This window comes from Capsicum annuum, chromosome 9 (assembly GCF_002878395.1).
Source record: "Capsicum annuum cultivar UCD-10X-F1 chromosome 9, UCD10Xv1.1, whole genome shotgun sequence".
NCBI classification, from domain to species: Eukaryota; Viridiplantae; Streptophyta; class Magnoliopsida; order Solanales; family Solanaceae; genus Capsicum; species Capsicum annuum.
The window spans coordinates 149,253,866-149,265,323 of NC_061119.1; positions in this window are offsets into that span (position 1 = coordinate 149,253,866).

The following is an 11,458-nucleotide window of genomic DNA, read 5'->3' on the forward strand; positions in this document are numbered from 1 at the left end:
TTTTTGATTGTTTTCTTGGTTATTAATCTTATCATGTTATTCTCCTTTTTTATTATGCAACTCCTTGTCAACCTTTTCTTTTAGTTCTCCAAAGGAATTGGAAATTTCCACCTGTTTATCCTTATTTTCTTCCACTTTTCCCAGAATATGACCATATCTGTCTCTCCTATACCTATTTCTCCTTCGCATGTTAATTATTCGATGTTCTCTTTTAATCTATGTCATTGTTCTATTGATTGCTCATTTGTTTAGCTTTTGTATTATCTTCTGCCTTTGCTACCTTTTTTTTCTTTTCCTCTCTTTGTTTTTCATATAGTTCTGGATGAGCAGTCCAACAAGTCTCTGCATCATGGCCTTGTAAACAACAATTATTAAAATATTTGGGCATATAGTCATACTGAATCTGTACCCACTTAGATTTGATTTCTCCTGTATTATCATTCTCCTCATTTATTCTTATTCTTTGTGGCAGCTCAGCAACCAAGTCTACATTCACCTTCACACGAGTGCATCTAGGTCTTGTATGGTTCTTAGTTTCCATATCTACTATAAGTGGTTTCCCTACTGCTGATGCAATGGAGAAGATTGCATCCTTTGCAAAGAAATTTGGTGGTAATTTAAGTAGAGATATCCAAACAACTCTAATTGTGGTTTCTACGTCTGGCTCAAACCATGGAACCCACTTCAGAGCCCTCATCTGCCAATATCGATCATTTGTATTGATGTAAAAAGATGTTGAAGATAGGAGCTGAACATAATCTTCTAATATTTCTAATCTTATCAACACATGTCTCTCATCCAACACCCTGATATTGCATTGGCCATTAATCCCACATTGATTTGGAATAGCTTTTCTTAAAATATAAATATGAGGTTTCCCATATGAGAACTTGCCTATGATAGCAAATTGTAGTTTTTCTTGCATGATGAGATTCTGAATTTCTGATGACTTCTATATAATTGTTGGTTCTCCATGCAACATTATCACGGGTTTTTGAGGAACCCTAATTCTACTATTGTCCACTTCTTTTGGCTTCACAATATCCACATACTTTATGTTACCAGTGATTTTCTGCATGTTATGATTAGGTTCCTCTCTATTCTGAACATTACTGTTATTCGGTGGGATAGTCCCACAGGCAATGGTGGCCATAGTGGCTGGAATTTAGAGATTAGGTGGCTAGGGTTTTAGATTAGGCGATGGAGTTACCTTTTTTTCCCAATTGGTATTTACACTTGAGCCTTAGACTTTCAGGTCTTTGAACGTTGGTCTCTTTATGACTTCTTATTACGAGTCGTAATTAGATTTTAGGACTCATGGTCTTCTATGACTTCGCCTCTGAATGTCAACTTTATCTTCTGCTCTCTTTCCGACTACTCCCCAAGACTCGTAATGAATCCTTATGAGTTGTGATCATTTTTCACTTTGTTTCTTCAACTTGACTTTTTCCACTATTTTTTTCATGAGTAAGGTTACGAGTCCTATGATGACTTGACGACTTGTAGGAAAACTCGTAAGCTGATCAGAATTCAACATATTTAGAGATTTTTCTTCCATTTTCATTCCAAGTCACTTCCGTCCTAAATTTCCTGCACTCCTCAGAATAACCTAAGTCCAAGCATAAATTCTTTGTTTGAAGCATCTAATGTGTCATGTTTCCACGGCGCATCAAGTACTCAAACCTTTCTGAAACAAATGCCAGAAATGAGAGGTGAATTCCATACCTCAATCTAAAGTGATGGACACCGATTCTCCATGCAACTTAACTATTTCCTGTATGGACAACATAGCCAATCCTCTCCTGAGTAGTTAGTCCTCATAGGCAAAAAGTAAGCATACTTAGTTATTTTATCCGTAATGACCTAAATAGAATCATACTGGTTACAAGACTGCAAAATACCATTAATGAAATCCATATTAATCATCTCACACTTCCACATGGGCAATTCTATCTCTTAAGACATGCCACCAAGCCTCAAATGTTCAACCTTGACTTGTTGACAAACCATACACTTTACAACGAAATTTGCCATGTCCCTTTTCATATTATTCCACCAGTAGATTTCCTTCAAGTCATGATACATCTTAGTTGAATCTAGATGAACTATATATCTGGACTCATGAGCCTCAGTCAAAATCCTTTCCCAAAGCCCATCTATAATAGGAACACACAACCTTTCATAATGCCGCAAGATAAAGCCATAACCTTTTTATAGCCCACATCATCCTTAATCTGTATAAGTATAGGATCCATATCCTATTTCTCTTTGACTTCAGCACCAAGAGACATTTTAACCACTTCCTGAATAATTACTTCCCCATTCTTAGAGTCTAAGTACAACCTCCTAAATTAGCCAACCTGTGAATATCCTTCACTAATCCTCTTTTCTACTCATTAACATGAGATAGGCTTCCTATAGGCAATCTGCTAAGAGCATCAGCAACAACACTAGCTTTACATGGATGGTAGTGAAGACTCATGTCATAATCCTTAAGCAATTTGAGCTACCACCTCTACCTAAGTTTCAATTCATTCTACGTAAACACATAGTGCAAGCTCTTATGGTCTGAATAAATATCCACATGTACTCCATACAGATAATGGCGCAAGATCTTCAAAGTAAAAACCACAGCCACCAAATCTAGATCATAAGTTAGGTAATTCCTCTCATGAACCTTAAGCCGTCTAGAAGCATAGGCCACACCCTTACCATAATGCATTAAAACACAACCCAATCCCACACAGGATGCAATACAATACACAAAAAACCCATCAATACCCTCAGGATAAGCCAAAATTGGCGCTAAAATCAACTTATCCTTTAACTTCTCAAAACTACCCTCTCAAGCATCAGACCATAAAAACTAAACCTTTTTTCTGAGTTAACTTCCTCAATAGAGCAATAATAGATGAAAACTCTCCACAAACCTCCTATAGTAGCATGCTAAACACAAGAAGCTCCTAATATTAATTAGAGTCATGGATCCACCTTGATACCTTACTAGAAATAACATGCACAAGAAAGATCGCAATGTTTAACCAAAATTCACAGTTAGAAAATTTTACATACATTTTTTGGTCTATAAGAGTTTGCAGTAGAATTTAGAGGTGATTGGAATGATCATCCTCACTCTTAGAGTACACCAAAATGTCATCAATGAAGACTATAACAAACAAATCTAGAAACTGCCTAAACATCTGATTCATCAGATACATGAAAGCAGCCAGAGCATTAGTAAATTGTAAGGACCTAACCAAAAACTCATAATGGTCATACCAGGTTCGAAAACCAGTCTTGGGAATATCAACCTCCCTAATTTTCAATTGATGGTAGCCCAGATAAAGATCAATCTAGGAGAAACACCTAGCACCCTGAAGCTAGTCGATAAGAACATTAATCCTAGTAAGAGGGTATTTATTATTCACTATAACCTTACTCAACTGATGATAGTCTATACATATCTGAAGAGACCCATCTTTTTTTTGTAGAAAAAACATAAGAGCAACCCATGGACAAACACTAGGATGGATGAAACCCTTATAAAGAAGATCATTTAACTACTCTTTTAGTTCCTTTAGTTTAGTAGAAGCCATCTTATAAGGATGAATAGAAATAGGATGGGTATTCAGTAGGAGATCAATCTTGAAATCTATTTCCTTATTGGGAGGAATTCAAGGAAGATCATCAAGAAACATTTTATGAAATTCATTAACCACAGAGACAGATTGTAAAGAGGGACCCTCAAAATTAGAATCCTTTACCCGAACTAGGTGATACAGATACCCTCCGAAAATCAATTTTTGAGCTCTAAGATAGGAAATAAACCTCCCTTCAGGAACTAAGGAACTTCATTCCCATTCAATTATCGGTTCATTAGGAAAATGAAAATTGACCTTTCAGATCCTACAATCCAGAGAAGCACAGCACAAATGGAGCCAATCCATCCCCTAGATTACATCAAAATCCACCATATCAAGCTCTATTAAATCTATTAATATCTTCTTATAAAAGATGGACACCACACAACCCTTATAGATTTTCTAGAAACAATAGAATCACCCATCGAAGTAGGACAAAAAAATGTCAAAAATATTTTAGGACCAAAACCAAAGTGTACAGCCACATAAGGGGTCACATAACATAGGGTAGAACCCGAATCAAGAAAATAATAAACATCATCAGAGAAGAGTTGTAACATACCAATGACAATATTTGGGATGCCTCAGATTCCAGATAAGCAGCAAGTGCATAGAGATGATTCCAACTAGTGCCAGTACCTGTAGTGGCACCCTTAGGTATGGGAGCCGAAGAAATGGCGATTAAAACCTTATTAGCTCCAGTAGAAACTTTAGTTATGGGATAATTTCAATGTATATGACCAGGCTGACGACACTTGAAACATAATTTTCTTCTCTCCTCATAATATCCATGGTAAAGCTACCCACAAAATCAGCAAGGAGGATAAAGTGGGGTTGACTGAGTTCCACTAACTTGAGATGGGGCACACTGTACCTTAGGAACACTGCTAGCCTAAAAATAATAATCACCCAAAGGCTTATGAATTTCCCCAATTCTTTTTCTTAGTCCATTGTCTACCATCTCTCCTACGATTCTGTTAATTTTCACTTTTCTCTGAATATCTAAACTTCTTGCTATGCCTCTCTCCCATCTCTACCTATTTTTTTTCCTCATCCTCCGCCTGTTGCATATAAACCACTGTCCTAGAGATATCCATATCATTATTTAACATTGTATCCTTACATTCCAACACAATATCATGAGACAAACTAGAAGCTAACTTCCTTATTCTGGACCTTGTTGCGCCCAAGCACACACGCAAATATATGTGGTTTCACCAAGTGATATTGTTCCATTAAAGAAAGAAAAGTATAGATCCGAAAGGGACTAGTGTTAAGAAACTATCAAATTCTAGTTCAACTATTAAAATCAAATCACAACAATGTAACCACAAGAGCTGAAAGTTTAACTAAATGTAAATAATGCGGTAAAGTAAGGTTCTTGGACGATAAATGTTTACAACCACAGGGTTAAGGCACTACAAACAATCATTATAAGCTATAAAATTGGTTTTTAGGGTTGATTATCTTTGTTTTTGTTTCACGAAGTTCATACTATAACTATGGCCTTCCGAATATCTAGTCAATTGTCTAACTTAGCACCATAACCACATCGTTGAGCGGGGATCCAAGAACTAAGATAAATATATTTATACTTCATACCATACTTGAACCAAGTAGATCCATAAGTATATTCCTGTCCTAAATGCAAATTATAACTTCATTTTTTTATAAATCTATCCATGTTCTATCCTCTTGTTCCTCCTTTCAAGTTCACAAGATGATTATGCATTTAATATAAGGGTTATGAAGCCTTAAAATAGTTATAAAAAGTATAAATAAACAACCAAAAATGATAAACAATCATAACCAAATCAATTCATAACAATCGAAATCATGTTTTTGGCCTTAACTTCGAAAAAGGGTGTCTAGCCGCTCATGGACGTAACCGTAATCACAATGATTGAATACATGTTAAAATCTGTAAGAAAATCAAAGTAATGGAATAAAAACACTAATTTTAAGTTTTCTATAGCCTCCCTTAAAGTACCAAGGTCGTCCAAGGTGTGTATAAGGTTTAAGGGTCCTATTTATAGGAGGACACAAGCTGCCGATTTTGATATAGGAGCGTGACACACCCTTATCGCGGTTCATAGGGTACATGGAATGATATTATCACAGTGATATACTGTAATTGACTTACTAGTATGACCCCAAGTCCATGGAATGTCCCTAAATTAGTGCCTAAGCTCTGTGGCATGCCAATGACTCCAAAATGTCCGGTTTTGGTCAAATCTTGTCCCATGTGTTTGTCCATCCATTTCAAGCTTTAAGGTGTCATTTTAGCTTGAAATACAGATTGTGTATCATCAATATATAATAATTATAAACTCACCAATCATCCTATAGCATCAAAATATGAATTAGATCTCTAAACGACATACAATCCAAGACGATGAGCTAGTAACTTAAGCTAAGAGTACTAGTTTTGTCCTTTTGATCTTTAACTTAGTTTTGACTCATGGATTGTTTCAATTGAACCTTAAACACTATCAACAAGTTATTCCAAATATAATTACACAATCATACCCTTAGTAACTCATTATGCTCACTAGAATCCATCGAGTACAACTAGAATAACACATAGCTCAAGCTAGTAACACTAGTTTCCTCATCTAAACTCTAAGTGACCAAATTGATTCCATAAAACCCTGAGGATCCTCCTCAACCTTAGAGTCTGTAAAGGTTTTAGGAATAAACATCATAAACTAGCCAACCCAATTTACCTCAGATGAACTAATAATAGAACCAATATGAATGGACCAATGAAACGGCGAGGCCACCAGTTAGACAAGTATATGAATTAACTGATGGAACTTTGTATTTGAAATATCCCCCTGATATGACTAAGAATGAGTGTTACCATACTGGAAAGCTTGAGGAGGACAAGTAGGGACCATTGTAACCCCACATGGAGTTGTACAGTCAAGAGCAGGGACCCTAGACCGGGTCTGCACTCCTTAAATAGGGCGAGTTCCCTCCACTTCTTCCTCAGGTAGGACAGAGGTTCCAACAGAGTTTCTACAGGGAGGCATGATCTGAAATATGAGTAGCCATGAGTTAGAGATAATTCAAGGTAAGTAGACTCTATAGCCTAAAATAGAACACAAGAAATGGAAACATTCCTAAATGCCTTGTAGCCTTCTCCTTATAAGTGTGGTGTGTTACACACCCATAAAAAGGAATCTACTTGATATGGATTTGAGGACACCCAAAGACCCTGAACTGTACTCTGATACCAAAACACGACCTAGACGTGATGGTTATCTCAAGTCCACCGTGATGGAGACCACCCCTTAGCCTACCTCCACAGAACAATAAATAAATACAGTAGAAGCTAACCAAATTGTAATAACAAGGATAGATAGTCAAAAGTAAATTTTATGAATCAAAGTAAACAATCGACCCAACACTTGTCCACCAAATCCTCTAAAATTAGAATAACAAACTAAGTTTGGACATGCCCCTAAATATGACAAAAAAAGTCCAAAAAGAGACACTAAGAAATAAAGGAAACAAGTGAAATGATTGAGTCTTCCAAAAGATGAAGGCTCTCTACTTCACAGCAGATCTACAGATGTACCACACCTCCTAACGCTACATAGGGATAACAGAAAAACCCTCAGACCCTATATTATGAAATGATGCAACGTCCAGGAACGGTTAGTAGGGCGATCACTAGCATGTAACTTAAGGGAAAGGGATAAAATAATTCCATTTCAAAAATCTAGTCAAAACTACATGCACAACACTTATACATACATATATATAATGTCGGGATAAGGACAGGGGTCATGAACATGATAGTTTAAACCATCATCCTGAACTATGTAGCTCGTACTATCATAAAGGAACCCATGGGTTTTATGGGTTTGACTCCCCCTGCCGAAAAGGGTCCAGTGCATGTTAGCCATATGTACCGAGGAAATAAAAAAAAGGATAAAGACACTAAGGTGGTAGCTATCTAAAATATAAAGTGTGAACCAAGAACACAGTCACATAGACCCCCACGCTGGACAATATGGTTTTCAGTGTTTGTCCCCCTGGGACTACACCTTCACGGTGATCTACATAATTCTCTTTAAGGCCAAATTAAAACAGTTTACACATAAAATCAACCATTTACGAAGGAGTCCCTATTAAGGCATTATCCAATATGGTATCGTCATACGAATATTCTTTCAAAATAATTCAATTATGCCAAACCAATCTATTTAACTATTTGACTCCCAAGTTACATTTAAAATCCAAACTATTGCCACTAAGGGCATTCCAAAACCCTTTTTATCATCTATTATCCTTTGATGCAATGCAACGTTCCAAAAGTAAGTTAAGTTATGAAAATGCCATATTGAAAATCAAACTTATAAAGGTGGATTGAAGTTAATGCCATTATCAAGCCAAATTTTAATTAATATAGGAAAACCCATGTTCCCCATTCCAATCCTCATAACAATGCACCCATTCATCCTCAAAAACCATCAATTAAAGTATAAATAATATATTTAAATCATGGAAAATATATTCGAGTAATAACCATCAAAAGCACTTATCCATTTCAATCCAACAATTAAAATCATATGAATAATGATTAAACATATGTCATAATGTAAAATTCAAGTTAGGAAAAAAGATGTATGCCTGAACTACCAAGAATTTGGAAAGAAATCGAAGCTTGGAGCTTGAATAGTGAATTCTCTGTAAAACCTTTAAGCTTTCTTGGTTGGAGTGTTAGAGAAAAAGATAATAGACTTTGATCTTTGAAAACTAAAGAAAAGGGGTCTATTTAGTGTTTAAAAGTCGTGCAAGGGGTAAAAGGACAAAAATCCCCTCACCCCAAGTGAAAAAACAAAAATAGGATGAAAATTATGTAGCGGTGTGGCACACTGCTATTACGAATCTTGGACTCCGTGCTACGCCTTTATCATAGAGGATAAGTTGTATGCCACGCCTTTATCATAGAGGCTAAGTAGCGTGGCATGCCACTATCATGGAGGCTTACTTCCTTGGGTCATAAAATGGCCCCGAACCCCTTTTTAAAATTCCAAAACTTTTCCAAACCTTTTAACATCCCTAATCATAACTCAAGTCAAAAATTGAATTACATATGCGGGAGGGTCAAAAATAAATTCATTGATATTTGTGGGGTCTTATACATAAGGAGCTCACCCCAACTCTCTCATCTATGGTTTCTTCGCACAATGCATACTTAAATGGCGAGAACTTATACTCTGATCTGCAGGCTACAGAAATATTCTACGAGTACAAAACACGTGGTACTCAGTAGACATCGGTTGATTGAGCTCCAAAGATAATGCAAGTATAACTAAAAGGTAAAGAAGGAATATAAACTACAAGCAACTATCTAGGAAACTAAGCATAATCATGCTAATAGACTAACAAGGGTAAACTATCCTATTCTAATAGTAATCAGCGACTAATTGTGCAATACCGTATATCACTAGCCAATATACAAACGAAGAGTAAAAGAAGGGTATATAGTAGTAATATAAGGCCAAAGGATACATATACAATATGAATATATAAGTAAGGAGAAGGATATACAGTCATACCATATATATATATACATATATATATATATGTATATATATATATATATGTATATATATAATTATATATGTATATATATATTTGTATATATATATATGTATATATATATGTATATATAAATATTTGTATATATATATATTTGTAAATATATATATGTGTATATATATATATATGTATATATATATATATGTATATATATACTTATAAAGGACTAACTCAAAGATAATTACTTAAGGGAACCAATCTAACCTCACAAGGATTATAGCCAAGAAGGAAATCTAATACTAGAAAAATCATGGTCTCTAACCAAAGGATGACAAAACATAAGACAATCTAACAATAATATATCTTACTATAAGAAAGAAAAGGAATGAGAAACGTACCAACAATCTCAAAAACCGGTCCATAATCATCATTGTTGACATTTAATTTTGACCGCCTGATACTCTTTTTTGGCTATTATTTTATAAAATTTATTAATTTTGAATCTTAATATATTTTACATTATTTTAGTATCAAATAAAGTTTTGACGTGTCACATTCATGATTTCTAAATATGTAATTTATTTTATCAAGTAATGTTATATTTTATATAGTTTAAAATAATATTTTATATAATTTTGTTAGTATTTGTTAAATCATTCTTACAAATATGCACACTCATAATTTACAAATGCATTATTTATTATTTATTATTATTGTTATTTTTATTATTATTTTTTACTATAAAATATAATGGTTGATTACTGATTTAGTATTAATTTCACTTAGTAATTTAATAGTTACCCATTTTATATATAATTATTATTATTATTTTGAAAAAAAATTATATGGTCCTAAACAAGTTCAAAATTCAAAATTTCAAATTCAAATTTAATCAAATCTTCCCATATCCATAAAATCTCCCTAAATATTTCCTTTAGATGGAACAATATATTTTCTCCCAATATTACTCTACGAAATTAATTTTTTTCCTTTTCAACTGCCTCACATTAATATCCTCATGATCAAAACAAAAAATTCATTTCCTTTGAGAAGAAATATTACTCTTCCCACAAATCATTTTTTTCATCTTTGACTCCTCCTCCAACGGCTTTTTCTTTCCTTCTCTCCATAAGACATAATCTGAGAGTGAAATGGAGGAAGAGGGAGAAGAACCCATAGCTGGCACAAAAGAGCAGTTCCACCACCAAACATCATGTGAAATATATCATCCTCGTCATGAAATCACCACTTTATTGTGTCGTCCTATTCTATCTATACCTAAGATCATCGTCACCCCGTCGCCAGTAACACTTGAAACAGAAGTAAAAATCACTGTGAGACACACTTAAAGCCACCTTTATAAGTTATAACCATATGTAAACCACCATAGTATAAAACCGCCAGCCCAACACACCCGTCAAAAACTCAGTGACATGTGAGCCATCAATTTCCAATCTAGGTCACCTTCGAATGTCCGCGTTTAGAGGATATACTCATGTTTAAGTCTTTCCAATCAAGGATCACTACATATATTCAAGTCAGTTTGGTTATAGTAAAGGTCCATTCTTTCCACTCTTTTTGTTTCTGTTTTATTCCACCATTATACATGTTAATACATGATATTGTTTTGTGATAGTTGCGAAAGTGACATTGAGTTCTGTTACCTAGGTTTGATCTTATATGATGATTTTAATTTTATTAGTGGCTCCTTTCTTAATTAGCAAATAAGTAGAATGTTATCTCAAGTATATTTTTGAGTGTTGATTTCATGAATAAAGTTACATGTTTACTCTTAATGATGGAAACTGAAAGTTGTATGATTAATTGGATCAAATATTTTTCCATGGTTTTGGTTAAGATTAAGAAAGGGGGTGATGTAATTGGTTTTTGATATGGTTAAGCATGTGACTGCCGTAAGAGATTGGTTACGTGTTTGATTTCTAGTTTAGATTGTTCTTCTTCTACTACCTTTTAAAAAAAAAATATTTTAAGTGCAATTATAATAGAATTGTTATTTGAATAACTTTAATGTTTCTTGTTACGACTATATTAGTTGCTTCATGTATTATTAAGTTCCTATCACTTGACCTATTTTCTTTCTCTGAAGTAGTTTGATGGATGGTTCAATTTTCGTAGACAAGTCTCATTTTAGTTTGTTTTAAATTTTTTCTCATCTTATATGATAGTCCATGGAAATGAACTATAAATATGAGAAAAAAATAAGACGAGATACAAATTTATTTCAAATCTTACTGATTGGT